The sequence below is a fragment of the Sus scrofa genome, chromosome 10, assembly GCF_054392235.1.
Source record: "Sus scrofa isolate SSC_HxYL_T2T_F1_AM1 chromosome 10, Sscrofa_HxYL_maternal_Yorkshire_Landrace_v2.0, whole genome shotgun sequence".
Lineage (NCBI taxonomy): Eukaryota > Metazoa > Chordata > Mammalia > Artiodactyla > Suidae > Sus > Sus scrofa.
The window spans coordinates 84,255,271-84,280,605 of record NC_139392.1 but is presented as its reverse complement, the minus strand read 5'-3'; the positions used below and the strand labels follow the sequence as shown (position 1 = coordinate 84,280,605).

Below are 25,335 nucleotides of genomic sequence, written 5' to 3'. Positions count from 1 at the left end.
GTGACCACACTGGATCCTTAACCCACTGTGCCACAAGGGAACCCAGCCATTCATTTTTATTTTTTTTTCATTTTTTTTATTACTCAAATGAATTTATCACATCTGTATCACATCATAACAATCTGATTTCACAGGATTTCCATCCCACAGCCCAAGCACATCCCCCCACCCCCCAAACTGTCTCCTCTGGAGACCATAAGTTTTTCAATGTCTGAGAGTCAGTACCTGTTCTGCAAAGAAGTTCTGTCTGTCCTTTTTTCAGATTCCACATGTCAGTGAAAGCATTGGATGTTGGTATCTCATTGTATGGCTGACTTCACTTTGCATGATAATTTCTAGGTCCATCCATGTTGCTAAAACTGCTGGTATTTCGTTCTTTTTAATGGCTGAGTCATATTCCATTGTGTATATGTACCACTTCTTCTGGATCCACTCCTCTGTCGATGGACACTTAGGTTGTTTCCATGTAAGAGGCTATTGCAAATAGTGCTGCTACGAACATCGGAGTGCATGTGTCTTTGCGAGTCGTGGTTTTCTCTGGATAGATGCCCAGGAGTGGGATTTCTGGATCAAATGGTAGTTCTATGTTTAGTTTTCTGAGGAATCTCCATACTACTTTCCACAGTGGTTGCACCAATTTACAATCTCGCCAACAGTGTACTAGGGTTCCTTTTTCTCCACATCCTCTCCAGCACTTATTGTTTGTAGACTTTTGGATGATGGTCATTCTGGCTGGTGTAAGGTGGTACCTCATCGTGGTTTTGATGTGCATTTCTCTAATAATGAGTGATGCTGAACATCTTTTCATGTGTTTCTCGGCCATCTGTATGTCTTCTTTGGAGATTTGTCTGTTTAGATCTTCTGCCCATTTTTGGATGGGGTTGTTTTTTTGGTATGGAGCTGCAGAAGGTGTCTATAAATTTTGGAGATTAATCCCTTGTCAGTCGATTCACTTGCAAAGATTTTCTCCCATTCTGTGGGTTGTCTTTTTGTGTTGTTTAGGGTTTCCTTTGCTGTGCAGAAACTTTGAAGTTTGAGTAGGTCCCATTTGTTTATTTTTCTTTCTATTGTCAATACTCTGATAGGTGGATCTGAGAAGATGTTGCTGTCGTTTATGTCAGAGAGTGTTTGGCCTATGTTTTCCTCTAGGAGTTTGATAGTGTCTGGTCTTATATCTAGGTCTTTAATCCATTTGGAGTTGATTTTTGTGTATGGTGTTAGGGAGGGTTCTCATTTCATTCTTTTCCATGTGGCTGTCCAGTTTTCCCAGCACCACTTATTGAACAAGCTGTCCTTTCTTCATTGTATAGTCTTGCTTCCTTTGTCATAGATTAGTTGGCTGTAAGTGCATGGGTTTAATTCTGGGCTTTCTATCCTGTTCCACTGATCTTTATGTCTGTCTTTGTGCCAGTACCATGCAGTTTTAACGACTGTTGCTTTGTAGTATAGTCTGAAGTCCGGGACCCTGATTCCTCCAGCTCCATTTTTCTTTTTCAGGATGTCTTTGGCTATTCTGGGTCTTTTGTGCTTCCAAACAAACTTTAAAATATTTTGTTCAAGTTCTATGAAAAATGTCCTTAGTAATTTGATAGGGATTGCATTGAATCTGTAGATTGCCTTGGGTAGTATAGTCATTTTGATAATATTAACTCTTCCAATCCATGAGCATGGTACATCTTTCCATCTATTTGTGTCATCTTTGATTTCTTTCATCAGTGTCTTATAGTTTTCAGAGTACAGATCTTTTGTCTCTTTAGGTAGGTTTACTCCTAGGTATTTTATTCTTTTGGATGCAATGGTAAATGGGATTGCTTGCCTAATTTCTTTTTCTGCTCTTTCATTGTCAGTGTATAGAAATGCCGTTGATTTCTGTGTGTTAATTTTGTATCCTGCAACTTTGCCAAATTCGTGGATGAGCTCTAACAGTTTTCTGGTAGAGTCTTTAGGATTCTCTAGGTATAGTATCATGTCATCTGCAAATAGTGATAGTTTTACTTCTTCCTTTCCAATTTGGATTCCTTTTATTTCTTTTACTTCTCTGATTGCTGTGGCTAGGACTTCCAGAACTATGTTGAAGAGTAGTGGCGAGAGCGGACATCCTTGTCTTGTTCCTGATCTCAGCGGGAATTCTTTCAGCTTTTCACCATTGAGAATGATGTTCCCTGTGGGTTTGTCATATATGGCCTTTATCATGTTGAGATAGGTTCCCATTATGCCCACTTTCTGAAGGGTTTTTATCAGAAATGGGTGTTGGATTTTATCAAAGGCTTTTGCCACGTCTATTGAGAGGGTCATATGGTTTTTATTCTTCAGTTTGTTAATGTGGTGTATCACACTGATGGATTTGCGGATATTGAAGAACCCTTGCATCCCTGGGATAAATCCCACTTGATCATGATGTACAATCCTTTTAATGTATTGTTGGATGCGGTTGCTAGTATTTTGTTGAAGATTTTTTGCATTGATGTTCATCAGTGATATTGGCCTGTAGTTTTCTTTTTTTGTGGAGTCTTTGTCTGGTTTTGGTACCAGGGTGATGGTGGCGTCATAGAATGAGTTTGGGAGTATCCCTTCTTCTGCAATTTTTTGAAATAGTTTCAGAAGAAGAGGTGTTAGCTCTTCTCTAAATGTTTGATAGAATTCGCCTGTGAAGCCATCTGGTCCTGGACTTTTGTTTGTTGGAAGTTTTTTTTTTTTGTGTGTGTGTCTTTTGTCTTTTTGTCTGTTGTTGTTGTTGTTGTTGCTGTTGTTGCTATTTCTTGGGCCGCTCCCACGGCATATGGAGGTTCCCAGGCTAGGGGTTGAATCGGAGCTGTAGCCTCTGGCCTACGCCAGAGCCACAGCAACGCGGGCTCCGAGCCGCGTCTGCGACCTACACCACAGCTCACGGCAACGCCGGATTGTTAACCCACTGAGCAAGGGCAGGGACCGAACCCGCAACCTCATGGTTCCTAGTCGGATTCGTTAACCACTGCGCCATGACGGGAACTCCTGTTGGAAGTTTTTTAATCACAGTTTCAATTTCAGTTCTTGTGATTGGTCCATTCATCTTTTCTATTTCATCTTGGTTTAGTCTTGGAAGATTGCACTTTTCTAAGAATTTGTCCATTTCTTCTAGGTTTTCTATTTTATTGGCGTATAGTTGCATATAGTAGTCTCTTATGATCCTTTGTATTTCTGTGGTGTCCATTGCTATTTCTCCTTTTGCATTTCTAATTTTGTTGATTAGAGTCCTCTCTCTTTTTTGCTTGATAAGTCTGGCTAGGGAGTTATCAATTTTGTTGATCTTTTTAAAGAACCAGCTTTTCGTTTCATTGATCTTTTCTATGGTTTTCCTTGTTTCTAGTTCATTGATTTCTGCTCTGATCTTTATGATTTCGTTCCTTCTACTAACTTTAGGTCTTGTCTGTTCTTCTCTCTCTAGCTGCTTTAGATGTAAAGTTAGCTTGTTTATTCGGGCTTTTTCTTGTTTCCTGAGGTGGGCTTGTATTGCTATAAACTTTCCTCTTAGAATGGCTTTTGCTGCATCCCATAGGTTTTGGAGTGTGGTATCTTCGTTGTCATTTGCTGCTATGTATTTTTTAATTTCCTCTTTGATTTCTTCAGTGATCCATTGGTTGTTTAGTAGCATGTTGTTGAGTCTCCCAGCCATTGATTTTTAAAAGGATAAAATCGTTCCTCTTTTATGTATTTAAGCAAAAATGTAACCTAACATCCCGGGGAGCTTTGCTGTGTGGACTGAAAGATTAACAGCATTTCTCTGACACTCTAGCAATTATTTTCTAGTATGAAATACTTTCATATTCCTATACATTAATTAAAATCAATTCCAGTGTTCACTTTAACCATTTCCAGCCACTCTAAGGCAGTGAGGAAACTTGGGGCACCAGCTTTTCAAAGATGACCTTGAGGTGAAGATTGAAAGGAATGACGACTAGTAAAATTACTGTTGTAGTGCATTTTATTAAGAGGGTTTTCATGCCCATAAACAGTTGCATTCCCACTGGACAGAAGGAAAGTGCAAGATACTTCCCAAGTTCCACAAGGTTGGATAGGAGAGACAGGAAAAGAAAAGGGAAGAAAATCTTTTAAAAAAGTATGTTTGAAAACACCCAGAGACCACTTATCTCCGCTTAGACCTGCTCTTTTGTTAGTATCCAGATCTTCACGAGACAAAATGAAACATCCTAAAGCACTTGAGTCCTTTTCTCCTGCCATCTCACAGGGAGCTAGAGTTTTCTTCCTTTATGTTATTTTTTAAATATTTTAACATTTCTGTCTTTTGAGGGCTGCACTCTTGGCATATGGGAGTTCCCAGGCTAGGAGTCTAATCGGAGCTGCAGCTGCGGGCCTATAGCACAGCCACAGCCATACGGAATCTGAGCCACGTCTGTGACCTACACCCCAGCTCATGACAACGCCAGATTCTTATCCCACTGAGCGAGGCCGGGGATCGAACCTGCGTCCTCATGGACACTAGTTGGGTTCGTTACCACTGAGCCATGATGGGAACTCCTTTCCTTTAATTTCTATATCTTGCTATTTATATTGGATGACTTGGACTGCTATTAACTTTTTAGGATGCTTCCTTTAAATATTAGAATGATGGTTATAAAAACTAGCAGTTTAAGAAACCACGTATAAAATGCACATTTTAGGAGTTTCTGTCGTGGCTCAGTGGTAACCAAAGGAGCAGCAGGGTGGGGCTGGGGGGGGTGGCTGGAGATAAATTAGGAGTCTGAGCTTCACAGAGACACACTACTCTGTAGAAAATACCAAGGACCTACGTGGAGTACAGGGAACTCTACTCCATATTTTGTAATAACCTATAATGGAAAAGAATCTGAAAAAAGAAAAAAATGTATAGAATGGAATTGCTTTGCTCTATACCTGAAACTGATACAGATTGTGAATTAACTCTACCTTAGTAAAAACAAAAAGAAAGCAACACCCAAGACGGCTTGATGTCACTGTGAGGATTGCAGTTAGTTAAAATGAACAGATGTGGGGCTCATCTCCGCCCTGGAGGCTGTTGACAGACAGGGCTTTTCAGGGAAGACCTTTCTGCGAGCCCTGGTGTGGGTTGAGCATCTCTGAAGGAGGTGGCCTCGGCCCCTCCTGCTCCCTGGAGGTGGCAGGCTCTTCCGTGGACACGTGCTGGTCTCCTCTCGCTGCTTGGTCAGAATGGGTCAGGTTTACCCATGGGCCTGTAATCGGGCCTCTGGGATCTGTTGGGGGCCTCTGCTGTGATGCACTTGGGTCCCGAAGCTCCTCAGGAGGATATTTGAGGGAAAATGACACAGTAATAGTGGAGTCGAGGTGTATTCTCTTACTCTGTTCTCTTTGCAAGTTAAAAATATCTAAAAGTTACAGCAGGCAGGTCACGATTTCTCAGTAGGTGCCAGATTTAGGTACCACCTTTTAGAGGGCTTAAGCACCGTGAAGAGAGAACTCCATTAATTTTACAGTTCTGTTTTTCTGAAAAGTTCAAAACCCCCTCCATGGCGGTCTCGTGATTGCTGGGGGCCTGCGGTTCAGTCCCCCCACCAGAGTTGCGAAGGCGAGCGCAGGTTGATGCTCTGCGTGAGGACAGGGCCCAGAAGTTCACTCCCGTCCCCCTGCCCCCGCTTCTCCTCCCAGAAACCCTGTGTATTCAAGAACAAGTAGCTGGAGTTCTCACTGTGGTTCAGCAGGTTAAGAACCCAACATAGTGTTCATGGGGAGCGGGGGTTCAATCCCTGGCCTCACACAGCAGGTTCAGGATCCGTCATTGCCGCAAGTTGAGGCATAGGTGGCAGATGTGGCTCAGATCCCGTGTTGCTGTGGCTTTTTGGTCTAGGCCGGCAGCTACAGGTCCGACTCGACTCATAGCCGGGGAACCTCCACATGCTGTGGGTGCGGCTGTTAAAAAAGAAGAAGAAGAAGAAGAAGAAGAAGAAGAAGAAGAAGAAGAAGAAGAAGAAGAAGAAGAAGGAATAACTGAAGTTAAATGTCTATAGGAAAAGGCCTGGGGTATTTAGAGAGTCAGATCTAACTTGTTGCAGCATTCTATTACAGACTCCTAGGAACCTGTCCTAAAATCACCACCAGACTCTTGGTTTTAGAAATTTCACTGTTTGGCTTTCCGTTGGAGTCGAGGCGAGTGCTAGCTGTGAAAGAAGGCTGAAATCTGATGGGCCTCTTTATTCTGCTCTTTCTTTTCTGAATGTGGAAACCACCAGAAACCAATAAAAAAGAATGGGAAGTGACTGGGGAGCAGACAGGAAATACCAGTTTCCCTAGCGAAGCACCGCAGCTCATCCAGGGCCTGCAGTCCTGGTCGCAGTGCAGTGGCCCAGCTGCCTCGCTCGGCCAAGGGCTCTCAACCAGCCACAGCGTCTGCAGCTGAGCAGCCTCTGGGAGCTGCTCTAAATTCCTGGATTTCTGCTCCTGGGAGCCCCTGCACACGTGGGTGCTCTGGGGGGCTGGGGGGAGGGGCAGCCCGGTCCCCAAAGATGCAGAGGAGCTTTGCTTGGAGGCTGAGCTGGGACTGGGAAGCGTGGGATGGGAGAGTGATCGGTCTCAAGTTCAAGAAGAGGACAAAGCAAACGGAAGTACTTCCCTTCAATACAGGAAATCCCCAGTTGCTTTTATATTCTCCCTCGCAGCTGTGCGCAATCGTATCTTGCAATTTCGCCTGAACGTGGAGTTTCAGCCCCTTTTCCTGTGTGGCATCCTGAGTGTTGGTGTTCAGTATTTCCTTATTACAGTGTATTGTGTTTCACGTTGGCACTGATTACTGTGCTTTGTTAGTTTAGAAGTCTTGTTTTACCCGGAGAAACGGAACGGAAAAATAACAGCAATTTTGAATTGCAGCTCTCTCCCTTTTTATTTGGAAAAACAAAACAAAAAAAAACCACACGGCTTCTGTAAAAACTGTGGCAGGAGAAAAGAAGGGGCGGGCTGTTGTCCCTGCGGATGAAATAGGCAGGAGACCAAACAGGACGCCGTTTCCACTTAGCAATGATTTTATTAATGAATCCCCGTGGAGTTTTAACAACAGAGCAGGGTTTCCTCCTATTGTGATTCTCGATAACCTCCAGATATAATTCCTTCGGATAGTACTCATATGACTTCTTTCTGATTATAGGCTTGTAATAATTAGATGTTTATCCACAGAAAAAAAAGTGCCATAAAACTTGATTAATAGTGAAAGGGAAATGCCTGTGAGCCTTATCATGTAAATTGTGATTTTATAGTACACATCATTCCGGAAATGTATCGAGAAGGCCTGGGACCAAGAATTCTCCCATAAACCAGTACTGGGACTTCACGGAGCATACCCTCAAAGTGCTGGCAGATCGTACCCACATTTCCATTGCCGACGTACCATCCAGGTCTGGGGAAAGAAATGGAAACCAGGAAAGTGTGTGGTGATTGGTTTTGAAGTGAGGTTAGGTCCAGGGCAAAATAAATGTTTTGTACAATGTGTATCAGCAACTTGGAAACCACTCATTTCAAAGATGCAGAATCAAAGTAAACTTCACAGTGTTTCCATGGGGATAACCGACAGGTGTAAGGCATCTCCTGTGCGAAGAAGATGATGGAGAGAAGAGACCAAGAGTGTGACGGGGAATGTTGATGCCATGCGTCACTTGTGGCATCAGTGTCGTTGTTTGTTCATTTCTAAGCAGTTGGGATCCTCAGCTGCAAGGGATCAAAGAGGACAGGCACCCAAGGAAACACCGAGGAGTTTGCTTGCCCCTGTGTACAAGTTTCTCCGAAATGGGCACATCTTCCCCAAAGTGCCGAGCGAGAGCCATGATGGGTTTTTTTTTCATGCCTGAACCTCCATTGGACAGTATGTGCAGTTTTTCGTGATATGGGATTGAAATGTTATAGCAGGTGAGTGTGGCCTACTGCTCTGCACTGTCTGCACATCACTTTATAGAAGTAGTGAATCCAGGAGCTCCCGCTCTGGTGCAACAGAGTTGGCGGCATCTTGCGAGCGTTGGGATGCAGGTTCGATCCCCAGCCTGGCAAGGATCTGAGGATGGGTTAAGGATCCAGCCGTTGCCGCAGGTGCGGATGTGGTCCCTGGCTCAGGAGCTCCATATGCTGTGGGGTGGCCAAAAAAGAAAAAGTAGTGAATCTAGTGGGTTCTTGTAGCAAATTCAGAAACAGATGATCCCTGCATAGTTGCCTTATGTTACATGGGTGGTAACTAAAAATTAGTGTTGATTGATTACATGTGCTATGTTTGCTGTAGAAGGCTAGGTTATTCTAAATCAGAATTTGACAGCTTTATCAATTAGCTATTATCTGTCCATCCCTTGTGAGCAAACATGCTGGTTTACCTACCTCACTTTAAGGGAATGTGATGGACCAGATGCAGAGGCATTTTTAAAAAGGATGAACTAAGGGGAGTTCCCTGGTGGCTCAGCAGGTTAAGGATCACTGCTGTGGCACAGGTGCAATCCCTGGCCCTGGAACTTTCATATGCTGCAGGCATGGCAAACAAACAAACAAACAAAAAAACCGGATGCGCTAAGAAGAAAATCACACTAAATCTTTTAAAGTGCAAGCTGTTCATTAAAAATATGATTTGTTATTTACAGTGGTTCAGCATATGTACAATTCCCCATATAACTGATAGAATAGAAAGTGGGGCAGATCCTAAGAAGTTGCGCCTAAGTACATGGGCCTTTGGAGCAGTGTAGATGTATTTTCTTCACCAAATGTTTGCCTGGGGCCAGGCGATGCACTCAGCGCCATTCACAGCAGCCAGTTCTAAGGGTTGGAAACTCTTGTTAGAAAAGTTCTCTTGGCCGGATACCTGCTTCGTCTTCACCCTTGTCAATTCATGTTGCTTGTTATTCAGCAGGACAGCCTGAGTCTTTCCCTTCCGTCTGTGACATCCAGCTCTGGAAGCTAAGAACCCAAGATGAGGTGGAGGCGGGCAGGGATACTGCTACTTGCCAGACAAGTGCACTTGAACTAGCTACTGACTTGAGTTTGTCCTTGGCTGAGGGATATAGAATCAAACAGCCTGGGAATTGGACCTCGAGGTTACCTGGTGCTCCCTCCCTCCCTGTCCCTGTATGGATGGACACCTAGAGACCCCGCGGGCTTGCACGCACTGTTCACACCTTGGCTGTGAGCTTAGTGAGTTTTGTTTCAGGTCTGAGTTCAATAATGAAAAGGCACTTTGATCTCCGATGCTAATTCTCCTCCCTCTCTTCCTCCCTTCCTCCCTTTTGGGGCCGTACCCGCAGATATGGAAGTTCCTAGGCAATGCCGGATCCTTAACCCACTGAGTGGGGCCAGGGATCGAACCTTCATCTTCGTGGAGACTAGTCAGGTTCGTTAACCACGATGGGAACTCCTAGTTCTTCTTTCTGAGCTGAACACACAAGGACATTTGCCATCTGCTTACAGTTTCACCATCTAATATAGTAATAGCCACTTGGGAAAGTTAAAAAAAAGTACTTAGTGGACATTTGGCAACCATAGTATAAACAAGTGAGATTAGTTTCGTGAACCCGAACTGAGTGGTCCCTGGGTAGGTCACAGTGTTCTGCCTTCCGGCTGATGCTCAGAGTTCACTGGAATCCCAGGGAGAAGGGAGAAGCTTTGGAAGTATGTGGACATGGGGTTAAGAACCATTTCTTAGCTCTGGGACCCCAGACACATTATGCAGCCACTGAGTTGCCACCTTTTCTTTTTTGGAGGGGCAGGGCACTCCCTCCCTTGGAAGGATGCTGGAGAGTAAAGCTTGAACTCAGAGCCTTGCTTGGGATGCAGAGAGCTGCAGCCTGGCCAGTCTCCCACCTCCTAGGGGAGGCAGCAGTGCTCATCTCTTTTTGGGGGGCAGCATGTGGAAGTTCCTGAGCCAGGAATCAGACCCTGGCAACAGCAGTGACAACACAGGATCCTTAACCTGCTGAGCCACTAGGAAACTCCCCAGCACTGCTGGTAATTTTCTGATCCTTTCCTATTCTCATGATCATTCCTCAGGGACTCGTCATTAGCTGACTCATTAAGAAGAGAGCATCTCTTACTGATTCATGGTGCTAGTGTTGTGAAGATACCTCCCCTACCCCCATCCACCAAACCCCGTCCAGTGGGAAGCAGTAACAGCAGAGGTGGGAAATGGGTAGATGCCTGAGCACCACGTGTCATGGGGACACACAGGGAAGGCCACCTTTGCTCTTCCCGGGCTGCTGGCAAGTTAAGAGCCCATCCAGAGAAGGTGACTTTGGGGGTGGGTTTGGGTGAGTCTACCAGGCCGAGAGGGGCTGATCTTGGCCTGAAGGGGCTTGAAGGAGGGGCTAGTAGGCAAGCAGAGGAATGTAGGAAAGTACTGAAAAATGCTTTGGAATGTTCTTATTCTTTATTTCGAATTTTCTTTTTTTCTTTTTTTTGGAAGGAGAGAGAGGCTGCTGAGTTTTTCTGCTCAATGTTGTTCCCTTTCCTAGCTCGAAATCTTTCTTTTATAAAAGACCAAGAAGACATACGCTCATTAGGAGTAGCCTGCATGTTCCACACGGGAGCCTGTCTCTCCTGTGCTCTGAATAGAGCTTAGAACCTTACTTTCTTCCTCTGCTTACCTTAAAAAAAAAAAAAAAAAAAAATTTGTTTTGGAGAGTTCCTGTTGTGGCACAGCACAAATGAATCCAAGTAGGAACCATGAGGTTGCAAGTTCCATCCCTGGCCTCCATCGGTGGGTTAAGGATCGGGCGTTGCCATGAGCTGGGGTGTAGGTTGCAGACGTGGCTCGGATCTGGCGTTGCTGTGGCTGTGGCGTAGGCCAGTGGCTAAAGCTCCGATTTGACCCCTAGCCTGGGAACCTCCACATGCCGCAGGAGTGGCCCTAAAAAAAATTTGTTTCCTGCACTTCAGCTCATTCTGGGGTTTATCTTCCTGACAGGGTTCTTTGCGGTTCATACCACATTTTCGTTTCCTCCTTGGCCTGCCCCTCCGGTTCTTAGATACATTGTTCTAAAAGCTGAACTACCCAGTCAGTCAGATTCCTTCCTTGGGGGATGCTGTCTCATCTTTCTCAGATTATACCTTTTTTCTTGGGCTTTTCAAAAGTAAGTCTCTTGAGTCTGTACATGGTGTTCGCTGTGTTTATTATTCCCCTGTCTTGTTATTTCAAAACTGGACTCTCACTTTCTTCCTGGGTCCTTGACTGCCTGACTGAGTAATTCTCATCTGGCCCAGGTTATGGGTGAATTCGATTTTCTTCATACTTTGAATGGCATTGCTCCAATGAGCTACATGAATTTTGTGAAAGAACAAAATGTTGGGAGTTCCCACTGTGGCACAGTGGGTTAAGAACCTGACTGCAGCAGGTGGTCACTGCAGAGGCGCAGGTTCAAATCCTGGCCTGGCTCAGTGGGTTAAAGGAGATGGCATTGCCTTGGCTGCAGCATGATTGAAATCCCTGGCCAGGGAACTTCTCTATCTGCCACGGGTGCAGGCATTGAAGAACAAAAAAACCAAAATGTTGTTAATGACAGGAATGAAACAGAGGATGACACCTCTCCTACTGCTTCTTAGAGGCCGGTCAGTTCTTAGGACATGCTTTTAAAATTCTAGAGTGATACCTGAAGGTTTTCCTTACATCTTGATTCTGTGCAAATATATGGTTAAAAATAAGAAAGTGGAGTTCCTGTCGTGGTGCAGTGGAAATGAATCTGACTAGGAACCCTGAGGTTTCGGGTTCGATCCCTGGCCTCCCTCAGTGGGTTGAGACTCCAGCGTTGCTGTGAGCTGTAGTGTGGGTTTGTAGACATGGCTTGGATCCTGTATTGCTGTGAGCTGTGGTCTAGGCCGGCAGCTACAGCTCCGATTAGACCCCTAGCCTGGGAACCTCCATATACCACGGGTGCGGCCCTAAAAGGACAAAAAGACAAAAAAAAAAAAAATTAAAAAAAAAAAAAGACAGTGTTATGTGTGTGTATCTTTGGTTTCTCCCTACAGTGAGTGGTGAACTCTCATTGCAGTACTTTGCCTATTTCACTTCCCTCTTATTCACACCCACATTTTTCATGCTCCCGCAAGTACATCCAACATTTGCTCTTGTCATATGTTTTCTGAACAAAGGGTACCTTTAACTGGCAGCCTTGCTTTTTGTTGTCTGTCCAGTCTTGCTCCTGTAAAGAAATGGCACAGAAAGGTTACAGGACTGTTGTATTTTGAGCAGCTTCTTTGTCATATAACTTTCAACTACTGGCTACCATGCTACTTCTTTGTACACATCTCTGGAAGAAAGGGATTTTGGAGTTTAAAAAATTCTTTCTCCTTTTCCTCAAAGTACGTTTCCTTTACCTGCTTGGCACTTGTCTTCAGAGCAAAGATTTTCAAAGCATAATTACTGACAAGCCTTCAATGCTGATGCAGATCCTCTCTTGGGTTCTTCTGTTTCATATACTTTCATTTTTAAAACACTAAGTGAAATATTGAGTTATTGAAATTCGGTGCCTGCCAATGAAAAGTTAGTGTGAGGGAGTTTCCATCTTGGCTCAGCAGAAATGCAGCCGCCTAGCATCCATGAAGACACAGGTTTGATTCCTGCCCTCGCTCAGTGGGTTAAGGATCCCGTGTTGCCGTGAGCTGTGGTGTAGGTCACAGATGTGGCTGATCCTGTGTTGCTGTGGCTGTGGTGTAGGCCGGCAGCTGCAGCTCCGATTAGACCCCTAGCCTGGGAATCACCATATGCCATGACTGAAAGGACCGAAAAAAAGAAAAAGAAAAGTGAGTGTGAGATTTGAGTTCAGTATTTTAAAGTCTGGATGTCACTTAGTACTTGGCAAGATTGCAAGACAGTGACAGGTATGTACATGCAGGTCCTTTAATTCAAGTAAAACTTGATGTTTTATCAGCATAAGATCAGTGTGGTCTTGATTTGGTTGTGGTTTTCAATTGCTGCTTTTGTTTTGCTTTTAAATTATAAATTAGCGCATCTGGCATCATCATTATCTATTCACAGTGGCATTGTGTCATGTGCATTTAACTCATGCTAATTTAACTATCAATATTTGCTTACAAATCATTAACAGTATACTTTTTCACCACGCAACATTCCCTTATGTGAGCCTGATTTATGTTTATTTATCACCCTTCTGGTGTACAACTGAAGAAATAGCAATCTCTTCCAACACTACATGAAAAACTGGCAGCATTAGGCTTTGTGAAGGAGAATACATTTCTAAAAAGCCATATGTGCTGTATTGTGTGGTCTCTTTAAGTAATTTTCCAGGATAATTCCGTCTTAACCTTAGCCTTGATCTTAGAAGCCCTGCAAAAAAGGTGGTGTGGTTTGCCGTGAACTCTCTGGCCAAATCTACAGGGTGTAGTGATGCACTTTGTTATCAGTAGCACTGAGGATTATCATTTATTATCATGAGAGTTGAAGTGAGGTAGGTCTTGCTGTTCAAATGTAAATCATCCATGACCCCATTTCAATAGATGTATATTTTCGCCCTCAATTTGTGGATCCAGTGACAGTCCGTTTTTGTTACTGAGTTCCTTGAAGCAGTAACGGTTGGGAAATGTGGGCTGAATTAAATAAACTGGAGAGCCACTGGTTTGAAGCACAGCAGTCTTTACCTCCCAGAGGTGGGGGTCCCTGTGGTGGTGATGGGTTGTTTACCTCTGATCATTCACCCAACTGATCAGTGATAGGATTAAGTCCCTATTATTCTCCATTTGATATGAAAGCCTCTCATTGAAAATGCAAGGCACTTATGGAGCACTTCGACTCCATCCAATTAATGACGAGAACATTAAGAGCCCCGTGGATGCTTGGCCAAACTCAAACGGGCAATTTACAAAGGAGGGAAATAACTAGTAAAAAGCCATGGAAAAACATTGAGTAAACCTACCATTCAAAGACTCGCAAATTAAAATGTTATCATTTAGTTTATTAAATTGGTAAAACAAACAAACAAAAGGCTTAGCATACTCCATGCTGCAAGGTCGCAGTGACCTGCTGTGTTTGGACCACCACAGCAGTGCTCTTGTGCAAAATTGTACATGGTCTTTGAAAAGCAATTTGGCAAGAGTATCAGGAACTGCAAAAATGTTCCTATCCTTTCATCTAGTTCCTGGAATATTGTCCCCTGGGATATCATTTATCCCTGGGACATTGAAATTATGGGTGAGGACATTCAGCCCGCATTAGTTAAACTCTGAAATCATCAGAATGACTTCTAAGGTCCAACAACAGGAAAATCGTTATGTAAGCCACAGATTGTCCATTAGAAGAAATCATATGTGGCCATGAAATGGATATAAAGGCTTTATAGCAGAGTGAACAAAGGTTATGCTGGGTTAAGTGAAAAAAGGTTCAAAATTAAATGCACCCGACAATTAGAACAGTGCTGAACACGCTGTAACTAAGGTCGTACCCGAATGTTATTTGTTGAAGGGTGGAGGGTTTATAGATGCATTTTCTATGTTTTGGTTTATAATTAAGAGCTTCATCAAAGTAAAGAGAAAATTAAAGAATTAGATAAGGCTATGGTAGGATGAAAATGAGATGTTTGGATGACTTTATTTTGAATCCAAGGAAATGTGTCAGCCCCTTTGGTGTGCCGCCTGGTTCTGCTAGTGATTCATTTGCTGTGCAAATGGCTATCACTTTCCTAGATGCCTGGGTATGAATGAGAAGTAATCTTGGTAGTTAAATGAACATGTTAAGGCCATATTTTAAAGCTCAAGTTCCATCTGCTGAGTGTGTCTGTTTTTGCAAATATATTTATTGCAGCTTCCTTGCTGCATTGTGAATACAAGGCATAGAACTCCATGGAAATATTTTTTCTTAAGTGTTTTAGAGTAAATCTTTGAATCATCAAATGTTTTGATTTCTACTCTTCATTTTGGATCAGCTTTATTATCACGTTTGCAAAGATTCTGTCCTGTGTTTGATAGTGTCAGGTGTGATAGCATTTAACAGCAGATTTGTAATTGATGTATTAATGACTCGTGCTTTTAGGGGATGTAAAGGATCTGCCTACATTTTCTGTAGGACACATCTCTCAAAGATAGTCAATCCTCACTAAAAAGCTAAGATCAGGAGTTCCCGTCGTGGCGCAGTGGTTAACGAATCCGACTAGGAACCATGAGGTTGCGGGTTCAGTCCCTGCCCTTGCTCAGTGGGTTAAGGACCCGGCGTTGCCGTGAGCTGTGGTGTAGGTTGCAGACACGGCTCGGATCACTCGTTGCTGTGGCTCTGGCGTAGGCTGGTGGCTACAGCTCCGATTCGACCCCTAGCCTGGGAACCTCCATATGCCGCGGGAGCGGCCCAAGAAATGGCAAAAAGACAAAAAAAAAAAAAAAAAGCTAAGATCATGCGTTTTTGGATGAAGGTTGACATTTGTGTAAATGCTTATTCATGCAGTATAGGTGGATCTTAGCCAATAAATAGGCCTATTTACTCCTTAGATCAGTGAGCTCCCAGTTATGTTTTTTTTTTTTTTAGTTTATTTTTTTGTCTTTTTTGCCTTCTCTAGGGCCGCTCCCACAGCATATGGAGGTTCCCAGGCTAGGGGTCCAATCGGAGCTGCAGCTGCAGGCCTACACCACAGCCACAGCAATGCAGGATCCAAGCCACGTCTGTGACCTACAGCACAGGTCATGTCAACGCTAGGTCCTTAACCCACTGAGTGAGGCCAGGGATTGAACCCGCAACCTCGTGGTTCCCAGTTGGATTTGTTAACCACTGAGCCATGACGGGAACTATGTGGAGTCTTTTGATAGCTGGTTTTTTTTTTTTTTTTTTTTTTTTTTGACATATAGAGGCTGCCAGGCTAGAAGTCTAATCGGAGCTGCAGCTGCCAGCCTACGCTAGAGCGACAGCAACGCCAGATCCAAGCCTCATCTTTGACCTACACCACAGCTCACGGCAACACCAGATCCTTAACCCACTGAGCGGGGCCAGGGATTGAACCCTTGTCCTCATGGATACTAGTCAGGTTCCTTGACCACTGAGCCATGACAGGAACTCTGATAGCTGTTTTTTTCCTTTAGTGAAGAACCATCATGTGAGCCATTAACAGTGTATTTTTTGCGTTTCTGTTTGCATTTCTGCCCAGTGGTCTCTTACAGCGGGGTGAGTTTTTTCATTTAAATTTATGTCTATTGAAGAGCTTCCTCATTGAATGAAATTTGCTTTTTGGAAGAGGAGGAAAAGTAGAGGAAGAGTTAAGTAAGCTCTGCCTCAGGCAGATTTTTTTTCCCTTGAAGCTCTTCAAGTCTTTTTTTAAATTTTTTTTTTTTTTTGGCTCTTTAATTCAATGTAGTCTCTGTGTGCGATAAATGGGAAAACAAAAAAAGGAAACGCATTTATTGATTCAACCAATGTTTGTTGAGCACTTCGTTGGTACCGGGCATCGTGTACAATGCTTAGAGATACATGGTGTCCTAGCACTTGAGTATTTTAGAAAATAAGATTTGGAGTTCCCGTCATGGTTCAGCGGAAACGAATCCAGGTAGAAACCATCAGGTTGCGGGTTCGATCCTTGGCCTTGCTCAGTGTGTTAAGAATCCGGTGTTGCTGTGACCTGTGGTGTAGCTTGCAGACGCGGCTTGTATCCAGCATTGCTATGACTGTGGCGTAGGCCGGCAGCAGCAGCTCTGATTAGACCCTAGCCTGGGAACCTCCGTATGCCATGCGTGTGGCCCTAAAAAGACAAAAAGACAGAGGAAAAACAAAGGAAAGAAAGAAAATGAGATTCATCTTTGCTTTGGGGCTATAATACTTGGCATTCTGTGAGGCCTCTGGAAAGTAATGAGGGGCACACTACCCTGATGCATTTAGCATTGTGGTGAAGAAAGTCTCAGCGAGGGATCCTTCCCCTCCCCCTTCATCCAGAGCTTGACTTGAACTGCACGAGCTTGGGTACCAACTTGGGAGAAACTCCTTCTGCTGCAGGCTGAAGCAGGAAGCAGTCAGTGGCATTTACCTCCCGGCCTTGTCCTGTTAACGGGACCCACAGTAGGGTCATTCACCTGCGAGAACCTGCCCACAGGACAGGCCAAGGGAAGTGAATGTCCTTGCCCGTGAATCCTTCCGGGACACAGAGAGTGGCTTTGGCCCCAGGGAGGACGTGGGACATGGCCTTGCAGATTGGGTGAGAGACAAATCCTGGGTCGGAAGCCACGTCTGAGCAAGGAGGACTCAGCCGGTGGGCCAGTGCCCCTCCTGGGAGGTGAGTGGGGACAGACACACCTGTGCAGGTACAGACATGGGCATTTCTCCTCTGTTCCCTAAGAGGTGGGAGCTGTGAGGTCCTGAGTAGGTGAGATTCCTGCTGATATCTGAGGAAGACCAGGTGGGCAGGGACCTGTTGGGGGTCTCACTTGGAGAGGGGACAGGCAGAGGATCAGGGTAAGAGCGTTGCAGCAGGTGATGAGTGATGAACATCTGAAGATGCGGTGGGAACAGAGGCATGTGGAAGCTTCTTTTGATCTGACCTGAGAGGAAGAAGGCAAAGATCCTGGGTAGAGTTCTGGCTGAGAGACAGAGATGGAGAATCATTCCAAATAATGCAAGTCCAGGTCAGCAGTCATTTTTGTAACCTTGCATATCAATTTTCTTATCTGCAGACTACAGAATTAACTTGCAGTTTCCCATAAATTTGAAAGTGTAATCACACATCTTATTTTCTGAGGCCAGCCCTGGCTTGTAGTTGAGGACAATTTCAGGTCCTTATTTTATTTTATTTTATTTTATTTTATTTTATTTTATTTTATTTTATTTTATTTTATTTTTATTTATTTATTGCTTTTTAGGGCCACACCTGCGGCATATGGAGGTTCCCAGGCTAGGGGTCCAATCGGAGCTATAGCTGCCGGCCTACATCACAGCCACAGCAATGCAGGATCTGAGCGGTGTCTGCGACCTACACCACAGCTCATGGCAACGCCGGATCCTTAACCCACTGAGGAGGCCAAGGATTGAACTGGCAACCTCATGGTTCCTAGTCTGATTCGTTTCCTGTGTGCCACGACAGGAACTTCCAGGTCCCTTATTTTAGGGTGTGCACATTAGGTCCATCAGATATTACAGTAAAACTTGGGGTTTTATCACCGCCACATGTAGGAGGCCAGGTTTTATGAGTTTTATTGTTTTTCTGTTGCTATTTCATTAGCTTTGTTTCTGTATTTTTCTAAATGCCATACTCTCCTAGAGCAGCACTTCTTCTTTTTGTCTTTTTAGGGCTGTACCTGTGGCATATGGAAGTTCCCAGGCTAGGGGTTGAATCAGAGCTGCAGCTGCAAGCCTACACCACGGTCACTGTAACGCTGGATCCAAGCAGCATCTATGACCTACAGTGCAGCTCAAGTCAGTGCCTGATCCTTAACCCACTGAGTGAGGCTGGGATCGAACCCACATCTTCATGGCTACTCGTTGTGTTAGTAACCCATTGAGCCGCAGTGGAACTCCCTAGAGCAGCGCTTCTTCAGCTTTCATGTGGACACTGGGGATCCTGTGAAAATGAAGACTCTGGTTCAGCAGGTCCAAGATGAGACTGAGAGGCCCCACTTCAGACAGGGTCCCAGGCCATGCAGGTGACGCTGGACCCGTAACGATCAGGAGAAAGGCTCCACAAGAAGGATGCTTCTACTTAAGTTGCGTACTTTGGAAATTAAGTTTGATGGTGGGAAGGACGTTCATTGCCTTAGGTTTTTAGCATTATTTGAATATTGCTGTGTAGGTGGATTTCGCTTGCATCCTGCTTTCCATATGGCTGAAACATCAAAAAGAATCCTTCACCCCCTTCTAGAGCTTTAACTACAGAAATAGTAATATTTAGAAAAAGTTTCACCTATTAAAATACATTCTGCATTTGAAGAGTAATACTTGGTAAAGTGGAGGAGACTTATCTCGCTTAACAATAGCTGCAAAATGTAGTGTGTTTCCAATGACTTCCTGCAAGCTGCTTGGGAGCAGACCCAAGAAGAATTAGCAGGGTTTATTTTAATAGTTTCAAGCTAAATGGCTTCCTTTTGTTTTGAATCATGACTGCACCATGGAATAAAATGTCCTTTGAAAAATATTGGAATTAGATTAGTGAAATTTGAAACATTGCTGTGGATCTGTCTTTTTTTTTTAGCTTTTTAGAGCTATACCTAAATGGAATTGCTGGGTCACATGGGAAGTGTATGCTTTACTTTAATCGAGAGATTATTTCATTGTAAATTTGTACTTGCAGCCAATGAGAGTTAGCTGTTCCACATCTTCTTTTGCACTTGATAATCTCAGAATTTTTGAGCCTTTCTAATAAGTGTATTTTGCTGAGGTCTTACTATGCCTTTCTCTAATGATTAATGATGTTGAGCATCTTTTAAAAAATTCTGAAGAAAATTTTTAATTTTTTTTGTCTTCTTAGGGTTATACATGTAGTATATGGAAGTTCCCAGGCTAGGGGTCAAATCAGAGCTGTAGCGCCAGCCTGCACCCCAGCCACAGCAATGACAGATCTGAGCCATGTCTGTGACCTACACCACAGCTCCTGGCCAGATCCTTAACCCACTGAGCGAGGCCAGGGATTGAACCCACATCCTCATGGCCACTTGTTGGGTTCGCCAAAGCTGAACCACAGTGGGAGCTCCAGATCTGTCACATTTTGGTGCCAAGTGATTTGAAGCAAAAGTGATTTTAGCTGCTTTAAGAGGGTGGAGAATGAAATTTTTCTTTCTTTGGAAGGTTGGTTCCTGATTTTATCTCTTTTAGAGAAATATCTGTTTCTCTTCTAGAGATAGGTTCATCTGTGCCATATTCTATTTTATTTATTTACTTATTTGTTTTTTGTCTTTTGTCTTTTTAAGGCTGCACCCGTGGCACATGGAGGTTTGGATCTGGTGTGGCTGTGGCTGTGGTGTAGACTGGCAGCAGTAGCTCCGATTGGACCCCCAGCCTGGGAACCTCTATATGCCATGGGTGTGGCCCTAAAAAGACTTAAAAAAAAAAAAATCCTTAAGGATGCGTATGTCAGAACTTGCACTATGTCCTTGATATGTGAGGTCGTAGGTCCATTTCTGAACAGGAAGTAAAGCATTTTGAAGTTCTGCTAATAAAATCACTTGGGTGACTTCCCAGTCACATTTTTAATATCATCCAGTCTCTCAGGGAACAACTTGATGGTTGCCAACTTGAGTGTAATTTCCTTTGTTCCGACAGCTAGCACAGTTATGTTTGTCCTGGCTGTTTTGAAGCGTTACTGGCTCAAAGTGTGTCACCCACCTACATATCTACAACACACCTGCATAGCTGCAAACAGCATCACTACACACGACGTGTCTACAACATACCTACAACAGCAAAGGACACACATCCACACGTTTAATGGGGTGAAGACATTCCTGCCACCGTCATTCTGTGAGTTCTGACAGCTGCTGATGGACCAGCCTGCCCACCAGCTGCTTCAGCCACTGCTTCCATAGCAAATGTAGAATTTTGCCCCAACACAGGGTTTCAGAGACATTAGCTGCCATGAGAGGACGGACTTCAAACATGCACTCTGCAAAATCTGTTTTTATCTTCGGAATCTATTCACCTCTAACCATGTTCACTTGGTTTATTCATTAAATTCAAACGGGCCTGAGCGTCGCTTCGATGCGGAACTTGTAATCTGATGGATGTACTTCTGTTGTGGACCTGCCGAGGCGTTTCAGTGTTGTTGGAAAAAGCAGAAACCCTCAGAGGCACGTTGGCATCCTTGTGCTTTGCTGGTGGGCCCGATGCAGGCTGTCCTGCCTTTGGGACTGAAGAACTTCCTTGGTCTTTGGATCCGCGACTACTTACCCCTGTCAAGGGCTGACCTGAGCTTGTTTCCAGGTGTGATCCACCTGCAGTGGCTTATCCTGTGAGCTGTTAGGAAATAGTGTCATTTTAATTTGCTCTATTTCTGTGCCACTCCATTAAACAAGGGCTGAGCTCACCCCGTGGAAAACCTGCTTTGTTTCTGCCTAAAAGTACAGGGTGTTCATTTCTATCAGATTGGTTCTTTTAAATATACCAGCCTGGGCATGTGTGTGTCTTTGCCTAAACACCTATTGCTTCATGAGATAGACCACGAAATTGAAAGAGGTTGTGAAAACTGTTCCTTGGCTGGCATTAAAACCAGACACCCCCCCCCCCAAAAAAAAAGGCTTAACATGGGTGGGACTGGCTGATGTTATTTCTTTCTCAGTTTTGTGTCAGTATTTTTTGGTTTTAGAAAATTGTTTTGCACCGACAACACACAGACAGAAGTTTAATTGCATGGCAGTGATCTTGATAGTGATGGTGGCAGGAGCAGCAAATGTTAGCTGTGTATGCCCATGTGCCAGGCACTGCACTGTGCCACACACGGGACTCTTTTAGTTTCACAGTCCTGTCTGGTGGGCGCGATTATTATTGCTGTCCCCAGAAAATGAACCCAGGAGGCTGAGCGATGCTGGGTCCAGCAGCTGGGATGGCCTGCCTTCCCAGGAGTACCTGCTATGGTGAATTTGTCCACATTTGCTTTCAGAGGCCAGAACATTTTAATCAAAGAAGTACAAACTTTTAAAAAACTTTACAAATTTACTTTTGTGTAGTTTTTTGATGAAAATCTTGAATGCTTGCATGTTTTAAAATGATAGCTTTTAGGGAGTTCCTTGGTGGCCTAGTGGTTAAAGATCTGGTGTTGTCCCTGCTGTGGCACAGGCTCCATCCCTGTCTTGGAACTTCTGCATGCCAGGGGCACCCACCAAAAAAAAAAAAAAAAAAAAAAAAAAAAAATTTAAAATGACAGCCTTTAATTACCAGGTCTTCCCCCTGCCCTCCCCTCCTCCGCATCTCCCAGAGGAGCACTTGGACTTCATTCCAGAATAGCCCCATAGACTTTTAGGGTTTTGAGTTCCCAGAGGAACCTCCCAAAGCCTCCCCAAATCCAGGAAGATTAGCCCTTGAAGGTCATAGGGTCTGAGGATGGCAAATCCATGGCCTCTCCTTGGTACCCAGCTTTCCAGGCTGGTGGATCCTGAGAACAGGTCCCATGCTCTCTTCCCAGAGTCCCCATGTAACCTCGGTCATCGCAGGCACCACCACCAGGACACTGGAACGGGAACTTGACATGCAGTTTATTCGTGCCCTCTAATTTCCTCCCAGAGCAGACATTCCGGGGTAGGTTCCTGTGGTCCAAGGGGTGAGTCATCTGTCCACAGTTACATACCTGGTGAGTGGCAGGCTAGTTTTGACTCCCAGTCTAGAGCTTTCCACTCTCGTAGGCCACCCTGCTCCACTGCATAAGCTCCAATCCTGTGATGCACCTGCTCAAAAGCGGCCGAAGCGCCCTTTTACCTACAAGCTCTGTTCTTCCTGACACTCAGGGCCTCTGTAACGAAAAAGTTGTATGAAGGGCACTTTATCAAATGCGGGTAAGCCATTGTGTGCAGGGTGCTTAGCAGAGGTGATGGGTTGAGTCAGATGTCCAAGCTCTGTCTTCAGGGAGTTTGCAGGCTAGTTCAGGGCTAGAGGTATAAGCTTAGTTGAAGAATACTTGGAATTCCAGGCAAAAAGGGATAGTTTTCATCTGAGGGAGAAAGTGCTTTTGCAGCTCAAATGCAGGCAGGATGATCAATGGCTGAATAACCAGCGAAGACTTGGGAGAGAGATGGCATTGAGTTGATGTTAAGAGAAAAAGAGAGCTGTGGGCCTGTTGGCTGGGACACCGAGGCAAGTCACAGAGATGACGGATGGCTTGTGTCTGAGCTGCAGGGAATGCTTGGCTGGATAATGTAGCTGCAGGTGGAAGATAAGCCAGAAAAAATGGCAGTGTGTCATGGAGCATCTTGAATGTTGGACCATCAGCTGATACGTAATTTAGGAAGTAATTGGGAGCCATTGAAGGTTTTCGAGAAGGGGAATTAAGTGATTGGGACTGTATTTTAATAAGATGAAGTTGGCTTTGGTGGTCTGGGTAGATCAGAGCAGGGGACTCCCCCACCCCTTCCTCATTCTGAATTAATATCACTTAAAAAAAGAGTCACAGAGACTCAGCAGCTGGGAGTTTAGGTAAAGAGGCATTTAGGCCTCCCAGCCAATTTCAGACACAGACGGATGTTGTCAGTCTAGGAGGAGGAGGTGCTGGAGCAGAGCTGGCGCCCTTTGAAAATAAATGGCAGCCATCGTGCCCCCGAAGCCAGTGTCTGCTGAGTTAATGAGAAGGCATGTTTCAGGGACCTGTCATTCTCAGCACGTGGGATGGCTGCGGGCCGTTGTGTGGAGCAGGTGAAAGTGTAGCCGAAGAATGCTGGAGATACAAAGAAAACATTGACATTAAAGATTTGTGGTCTAGTGTAATTCTTTAAAATGCTCAGTAATCAATCTGTCAGGGTTAATGACCATGCAGATGTATCTCCTATTATTTTTTTAAAGACCTTTGAGTTATTTGGAGCATTTTGGTTGATTTTTCATGGTATGTAAAGTGCTAAAAGTATTGTTCTAGTTTTAAAATGAGAAAACTGTGAGACATTGAGGCCAGGTCATCTGGTATAATCCTTTCCGAGCTGAAGTAATTGAATGGAGAAGAGAGCAATTCTATGTTCCGTTTTTGCTATTTTCCTCAATCTCCAGCAGTGTTTGGTTAAGACGTCTTTATTGGAGTTCCCTGATGGCACAGTGGGTTAAGGACCTGGCGGTATTACTGAAGCGGCTCAGATTGCTGCTGTGATGAGGGTTTGATCCCTGGCTCAGGAACTTCCACATGCCTCAGGGACTGCCTCTCCCCCCACCCCCCAAAAAAAGTCTTTTTTGACCAAACCCATCTTTCTCAAATGTCCCCTCTCCTTAGACACGCATTTCCTCTGTCTCTTTGTCACCCTCACTGGCCCAGCCCTGTTGTTCCTTAGTGATCCCATTGGATTTTCCATGTGCTTATGCTTATATTGTAACACACTGTTAGACACCTTCTTACCCACCTGTGCTCCTATCAGACCATGGCCTCTGGGAGAGCACAGCTCCTGTTCCTCCTCCACTGCAGTGTGTAAGTGCTCCTCGGATGTCAAATAAATGGGTACCTAATCCACACTTGCTGTGACATTGGCGTGGGCTTTGGGGAGTAAATCGAGGACTGTGGTCCTTGCTGTGATTATGCAAATGCCCCGATGAATGAGGGGGGTAGATACTGTTGTGGCGCCGTCCCCATTTTATAGGTTGGAAGAGTGAGGCTTAGAGGTCACCCCAAGGATGTCCGAGGCAGACAGAAAGGACACTGATGACCTCTTGGTCTTCATACCCTACTGCTGCGAAAAGCCCTTGGATAGAGGATGTCAAGCACTCGTAGGGAACTGTGGGTGCTGTGTCAGGCATTGGAGGGTCCAGGATAAAGGCGAGGCATGTGTGGGACCTCGAGGGGCTGTCCCTGAAGTGGTGGTGGAATATGCAGATGCAGGTCCGCTAACATTCACGGGAGGGGTCCATGGTCCAGGCGCCGGCTAACTGAGAAGGAATTGGTGACGTGCTGGAGGGAGCGCAGAAGAGCGGCCAGTTCTTGTCCAGCAGTTTAAAGACTGGCTTGGAGTTCCGGCAGTGGCACAGCAGGATCGGCGGCATCTCTGGGGGACTGGGACACAGATTTGATCCCCCTGGGGATGGCCAAAAAAAAGAGAAAAGCCTGGCTCCATCCGGATGGAGGTGAGTGGGATGAGTTGGTGGGACAGCGGTCAGAGTGACTGCAGGGCTGACTGCGTCCTTTGGTGATGATTCTGTCAGACCAGTTGCAGGCAGTCTTTTAGGTTGTAGAGGTGGGTGACAGGGTTGGTCGGGGTGGTGGTCTGAGCCCAGGGCCCCAGGCTGCAGTGTGCGGGGTCGGTGGAGGAACGGCCAGTCCTGAGAGTCAGCCTCGTCCTCTCGCCCTCCGGTGGCTGCAGTGTGTGCCTCAGCAGAGCGTGGGCCAGCTTGGTTCCGTGGGGAGCCAGGGTGTGTTGACAGTGAGATCAGTTTGAGAGTGAGGTCGGTGGACGATGGCACTCATTCAGCTTTGGAGGAAGCAGAAGTCCAGGAGTTCCCGCAGCCTGGGGAGGGGAGGTGTGAGCACGTGTGTTCCCAGGTTTGGGAGCAGTAAGGGCGGAGCACCGAGCTTGACAGTGAGTGAGCTCGAGCTCGGCCCTGAGAACTGGGTACTTGCCTGTTTAGACGGAGTCACACCCATCCGAGCTGTGCCCGTGCCCGGGTGGGGCTCACAGGTGGTGGCACGTGTGTAGGGCAGCGGCTGGGGCTGGGGCCAGGCACCGAGCCCTTTGCCTGGCTCTGCTGCCCGGTGCTCAGAGCATAAAGGTGGACAAGGGCCACGTCAGGGCTCCTTTGCCAAAGTCTCC

General features: G+C 45.2%; 1 protein-coding gene and 1 long non-coding RNA gene across 24 annotated transcripts in view; both read left to right on the top strand.

Moving 5' to 3' along the window:
• Positions 1-25,335, top strand: part of PARD3 (par-3 family cell polarity regulator) — a 634,673-nt gene that overhangs the window by 24,832 nt on the left and 584,506 nt on the right. The gene's annotated exons all lie outside the window — the stretch shown is intronic.
• Positions 17,082-21,764, top strand: LOC146399566 (uncharacterized). Its single transcript, XR_014818084.1, has 2 exons — positions 17,082-18,069; positions 18,245-21,764. It is a non-coding gene; the product is annotated as an uncharacterized LOC146399566 (long non-coding RNA).